At 43.1% G+C, this 6,000-nt stretch overlaps 1 long non-coding RNA gene across 1 annotated transcript in view; it reads left to right on the top strand.

Moving 5' to 3' along the window:
• The first annotated feature begins 4,885 nt into the window (after positions 1 to 4,885).
• The window catches only part of LOC147583200 (uncharacterized), a 38,124-nt gene continuing 37,009 nt past the window's right edge, over positions 4,886 to 6,000 (top strand). The window contains exon 1 of the long non-coding RNA XR_015242932.1: positions 4,886 to 5,094. This is a non-coding gene — a long non-coding RNA (uncharacterized LOC147583200). The remainder of the gene's footprint in view (positions 5,095 to 6,000) is intronic.

The raw sequence follows: 6,000 nt of genomic DNA, 5'->3' as shown, positions 1-6,000 counted from the left end.
TGACTCCAAAGAGTTCTGGTCTAGGCTCTGCTTCTAAGTGGCTATGTGATCCCAGACAGGTTAGGTTAACCTGTCTGGACCTCAGGTTCCTTATCTGTAAGGAGTGTGGACTGGCCTAGATTTCTAACATCCCTTTCAACTCTAGAAGTCTGTGATCCTGAATGGAATTCATAGGGCATTGGTAAGAGAGATTCTCCATTACAAGGTCCCCTCTTCAGACACTTCAGAGTGGCATTCATTGCATTACCATCCCCAGCCTGCTTCTCCAACCCTCCGAAGCTTTCTGTGAAACTGGAAGTTCCCCTCCCCTTGATGACTGTGCCCTCTTCTTCCTACTTTCCTACTCCTTGCTTTCCATTAGCTCACCCTCTGCTTCTTGGAAATGATTTCATCTTGCCAAGCAAATTCCAAGGTTAAGTCCTCTTAAAGTCTTTTTTAAGCTTCTTACCAAGGATAGATTTTTAGCTTCTCAGAATTTCCATAAAATTTTGTTCATAAACTTTCACTGAACCCAACATCCTTTACATTTCATTTATGGTTATTTTGAACAATAACCATTTCCACTTCTAAATTCTAATGTCTTAGAAGGCAAGAATGTTGCTAATTCACTTTGCTGTGCCTCCATTTTCCCCAAAACCCTAGCGTAGTGTCTAGTTTGGATCTGATTAATGGCCTATTGAAAGAATAAATGAAATAAATGAATGTGCAAATCAATGAAGAAAAATGTGAGGAAGTGCCTTTGAATTTCATCTAGAAGGACTTGGTTAAAAAAATTTTTTTAGGGGCGCCTGTGTGGCTCAGTTGGTTAAGTGTCCAACTTCAGCTCAGGTCATGATCTCATGGTCTGTGAGTCCAAGCCTGGCATTGGGCTCTGTGCTGACAGCTCTGAGTCTGGAGCCTCCTTTGGATTCTCTGCCTCCCTCTCTGTCTTCCCCTCCCCAACTCATGCTCTGCCTGTCTCTCTCTCAAAAATAAATAAACATTTGAAAAATTGTGTTTTAAATCACTACGTACATACAGGATGTGGGGAGCAAGTTTGAAAAAAGCCAGGCAGGAAAAATAAATTTGGATTCCCAAAACTTCTCTTCATCTATTTCTCAGAGATAAAAAAGAAAATGTTAAGACCCACACTAGTGGCCAGATTGAGGCCAGGTGCCAGTTCTAGGGCAGCGTGCAGTGGGTTAAAGCGACATTCAGTTTTGTCAGGAAGTCAACGAAACTGGGGAACAGGTCAGGCTGCACTCTTGTTAAGTCACTAATTCCCTCTTTGCTCTCTCCCTTTCATCTTCATGGGTTTAGTTGTAAATTATTCCTCATTCCTGTGGGCTCTGTTTTCTTTTCTCGAGTTTGTTCCAGTGATTAGAGCCCCAAACAAAAAGTACGAATGCTGAATTTCCCCTTGTGAAGTTAAAAATAAAAAAGGCCAAGATGTCTCACGTAAAATAAACAAGCATTCCCGAGAGCCACCTGGTTATTGCTGTGGTTACTGCTGCTAGATAGCAATTTTATAAATTGCATCTTTGGGCAAACAGGGCAGTACATTAAAAATGCCAATAAATTACTTTCCAAGAGTTTTAATTAAGAGGAGGAATAAAAAGAGTCAGATAAGTACCTGGATCTTGTGTATGCCTGGTGATTCAAAATAGATGCGACCCATGTTTGGGATGGTTTGATTTCCCCTGGAAGTCTTAGAACATATAACTGGTGACAAGGCAGCCTGAGGCTGAGGTCAAAATGATTTTTTTTAGTGCTTGGATGCATATGAGGCAGAGATAGCAAACAATTTCCAGAAGAGAAATCACACAGCATTTGGCTTGGCCATCAGTGGCTCTATATAATAGCAACATCGCTCACTCATAACTTTGTTCCAGTGGCTGATATTAAGAAAAATTGTTGCTTTGCAATATGCTGCACAAGGCTGTCAAAATCACACAAACACGGCCTTGGGTGTGAAAATTATTTTGTTTTGATAGCATCAGTTCAGCAGTGCAAAGTTCAAAAGTTTGCATTAGGAATACGAGGGCCACATTACATCACAAGAAGAAAGCAAAACCCTGTTACTGAGAAAGTGTAGGTCCATCTTCTGAAATTGATGTCTAGGTCCAGCTCATGAGTCCATGGAAATTTTGTAGAAATCAATGTCAGATATAACTCATGTTTTGAAAAGGTGAGATCTTCAGAGAGGATTGATTCAATGTTTCTGATAAAGGTGATTGCTCAAGCCTCTGAAGTGACAGGGAGCCCTAACTGCATCCGTGTAGAAAAGTTTAATGCTCTTAGGAGAAAATCATCATGGGTGGCAGTGGATGAACTCTGAGGTTCAAGATGGAGGGAAAAGCAAGGAATGGAGGGACAAGTTTCTCTCAGGGAAAGAGCAAGGTTATTGCTTAGAAAAGGAAAAGAATGATGGTAGCTTCATCAACCTAATATAATAAGTACTGCTTTAAGGAGAAGTTTGAAAATAAACCAATAAAGGCAAAACTAAAACCAATCATTTCTTGTGGGAGAAAAACAAATAGAACTAAATATCAACACCAATATTGGGAAGGCCCCTGGGGAGAAGGTTTCTGTGTGGATGTAGTTTTGGGGTTCAGCAAGAAATCAGGAGCAGCAAGCAGATGAGCGGTGACAACTTGACACTTTGCTTCTCAATCACGTGCTGGAAAATAGCTATTTCTTTAAAAGGATCCAGCAAGAGAAAAGACACATCCAACTCTCCATGCTCTGCCTCTAAAAGTAGAGATTGGGGAACTTTTTTCCTAGGTGTCCTAGGTTTCTCTTCATTTTCTTCATTGTTGAGTTGAAAAGGCCAATGGATAGGAATAGCTAGTCTTTTTCATGATACTGCTGCAATTAATAAGAGCTGAATTTTGAAACATAAGATGAAAAATGAGTGGAATCTGCAAAGCAATTGCCCTGGAAAAAACAGCAACCACCACCCTCCAGTGCATTGGCATTCTGGTCCCCAAAGCAAGATGAATCCAAAGTTGTTATGACATTTTCTGTCACTCACTTCAGAGCTAAAGGACCAAGTGGGAGCCAGACATCTCACCCTCCACCATAATCACTCCTAGTCCTTCTCTTAAAGGACATAATCCACAGCATCTGCAGATCTGACAGGGTGTGCATTTTTTTGGCCATCCCTGTTGAGTCCTCCTGGGGCACATTCCTAAGCCTAGCCTCCCTTCTCCCCAAAAAAGGAAAGATGAAGGGAACACTGCAGACAGACTTGAAGACTTTGTCAACCTGGGGTCTTCCCTACTGCTCGGCGGGGATCCAGCCCACTTATACTTGGAATCTGTCTTCAACCTGCTAAGCGACGACGTGTCTCATAAAGACAAGGTTCAGCTCTGAAGGCAAAAGCTGAAGTTGCATAGCTGCCTTGCAGCACGCACACAGAGTACCTGAGAGACACGGATATTAGCTGCGATGAGTAGGGGCTATTTTGATTAGGGGACCCTGAAAGCAACATAAGAATCAGGGATCCTTCTAATGCTCTCAAGATGAGTTACACATGTATCAGCAACATGGCCCCAAGTTCTCTTTGTAGGAATCAAAGTGTTCCAAAGTTTTACTCCAACTTGAAAGTGATTGAAAGATATTTATCTGAGCCAGAAAACCTAAAGGCCGTGCTACTTTTATGGTAGAAACCATGAAATTTATCCCCCACGGACGTAAAGCACATAAGAAAGGAATTTGAGAGCCCTCTATTAACCCACTTTCCTTTTTCCTAACAAAAGACCACTGTGCATAAACAAGATATCATGACTGTGGCAGAAAATGCAACTGAAAGAGCAAAAGCCCTCACTGGAAGAAAACAGACGTCTCTGGTTTAATGACGGGGCAAGTGTGTTCAAAGCAGCCTCTTTTGGAGAAAGACCAGACACTTGTTTCTTACGTCCAATATGCAGCATCCCTGAAAACCACAGGCACTTTTGTTTCTTGGCAGATGGGAAAACACACCGACCAGCTTTTATTGTTTTCATTTATGCTACATTCCATTAATGCAACCGGCTTTTTTTCTGGAAATATTAGCAACCCAAAAGTTGAGGAGCTGGAAGGAAGCTGTAACCAGAGAAAACGGGAACATTCCGACTTACACTTGTAATAGTTTCAACAGGAAACAATTCAAGAGGAAATGGTTGCAAGAGGAAGATAAGCAAGGGCGAGAAAGATTCTTTGGTTCCAAAGAGGGTATTGGGTATGACAGAGCCACTCTCCATGTAATGGTCATCCATTACACCTCCACTTTTTCCTACATTTGCACCTTTACCTACACCTTCACCGATGCTCACATGCTTATCTCTCAGACTGAAAGAATGGTGATTACTAAACTGAGAAGCATCTCGGAAATGAATGCAGCTTTGGAGCGGAGGCTGAGGCTGAGAACAAGCCACTGGCTAGGAGAAATGCGCACCGTCGATTCATCATCCCTGATCTTCCTCTGTGTGTCAGATGTACTTGGTCCTCTCGTCTGGGGTGTTTCTCCAAAGTGGTGCCAAATTCACAGTGCCACTTCCACAGAGATTCTAACTCATCTGTGGTTCAGGCTCAGAAGGGAATGCTCACCGTCCTGGGCCACCAAGGGAAGACTGAAAGGAAGGGGTTGGTGATATGCATGGGGAGGGAACAGGAGAACTGGCTGGCCTGTTTGCGTCCTCTGTCTGCTTTCCTGTGCCGCGTGCAATCTCTGAAACCTGATTTTCATTTGATTGAGGCCCTTGTTTTGAAAAAGTCATTCACCCAGAAATCAGTTTCAACCCACACTGCCCTCTCATTTGTGAGTGGGTATGTCTGATCCTTAGAAGGCTTTATGATATAGCAGTTCTTGCTGGCCTCACCTGTTCTTAAAGAGGCATGTCTGTTGTGCTTTCGTTGCAGGGGCGGCATGGTGAATATTAAACAGCGAAAGTGATCAGAAGGTAAAAGTCATTGCCCGGTGGTCTTCAAAAATGGCCGGGTTCCACGGAAATAGGCATCCTCATCGTCACACCTCAGCAGCCACGGCAATTCTGGAACATGCCTGGAGACCATGCGAACTGCATTTCCTCAAAAGGTAAAGATCCTCTGGGATGCGGGAGCAGGAGTCCCCAGGTAAGAATGTAATTCAGGATGCCTGGTAGCAGGGCCCATGCTGGGAATTCTAATGAGACAGACACAGCATTGGTTCACAATCCACTGCCCGTGTCCAGTTCACATTCCAGAAGTAAGGTATTTCCCTTTCTCTCTGTATGTGTCACTTTCTAAGCCAGGATGAAGTATTTCATCTTGATTTCCAAAGTGCACGTTCTCTCCATGGCAGTAAGAGAGGTCCGGAAGGGAGCTCACCTCTCACCCTGACACTGGGCTAACCTTCATATCGTGGGACACACCTCTCTGTTGGCACCTGTTCACCAAGACGGGTTTGGCATCCAGGCCAGTCAGTCCACAAGGGTGAAAGGTCCTTCAACCTCATACAAATTACAAGTTATAATAACCAATAATAAAAACAGCCACAAAGATGCCAAATGTACAAATTGATATCCAGAGACAGCTGTCAAGGTCTAAGAACAGGTGTCAGGGGATTGCCTGGAGAACTTGGAGTCCTGGAGCCAGGTCAGATCAGCCTTGCTGGAAGATAAAGGAAAGCTTTGCTTGCAGGGTGAATGGTGTACATTAGTACGTGAGATTGTTGGTGAGGTTACTGAATGCAGTGAATGGGAATCGAGATTCACTTGAAAGTTAGTATGAGCTAGTCATCCAAGGGGTTAAGAGTACAAGCTGTGGAACCAAAACATGTTCTGTTTGCCACTTAGTGGAGCAATACTTTGATCTTGGGCCAGTTACTTAACTTCTCTAAGATCTGTCTTCTTCATCTGTAAAATATAACTACTAGATATACTACGTGGGGTCTGAGAGCACATACGTATGAATGTGAAATTTTTGGATAATGCCTCTCACAGGGAGGTTCTAAGTGAACACTAGCTGTTAGTGTCAGGACTTAGTATTTTCCAGTGTTTG

Source organism: Puma concolor, chromosome A2 (genome assembly GCF_028749965.1).
Source record: "Puma concolor isolate L17-30 chromosome A2, mPumCon1.1.hap2, whole genome shotgun sequence".
NCBI lineage: Eukaryota > Metazoa > Chordata > Mammalia > Carnivora > Felidae > Puma > Puma concolor.
Note: the sequence above shows the minus strand (reverse complement) of the source record. Positions and strands in the feature narration are given on the sequence as shown.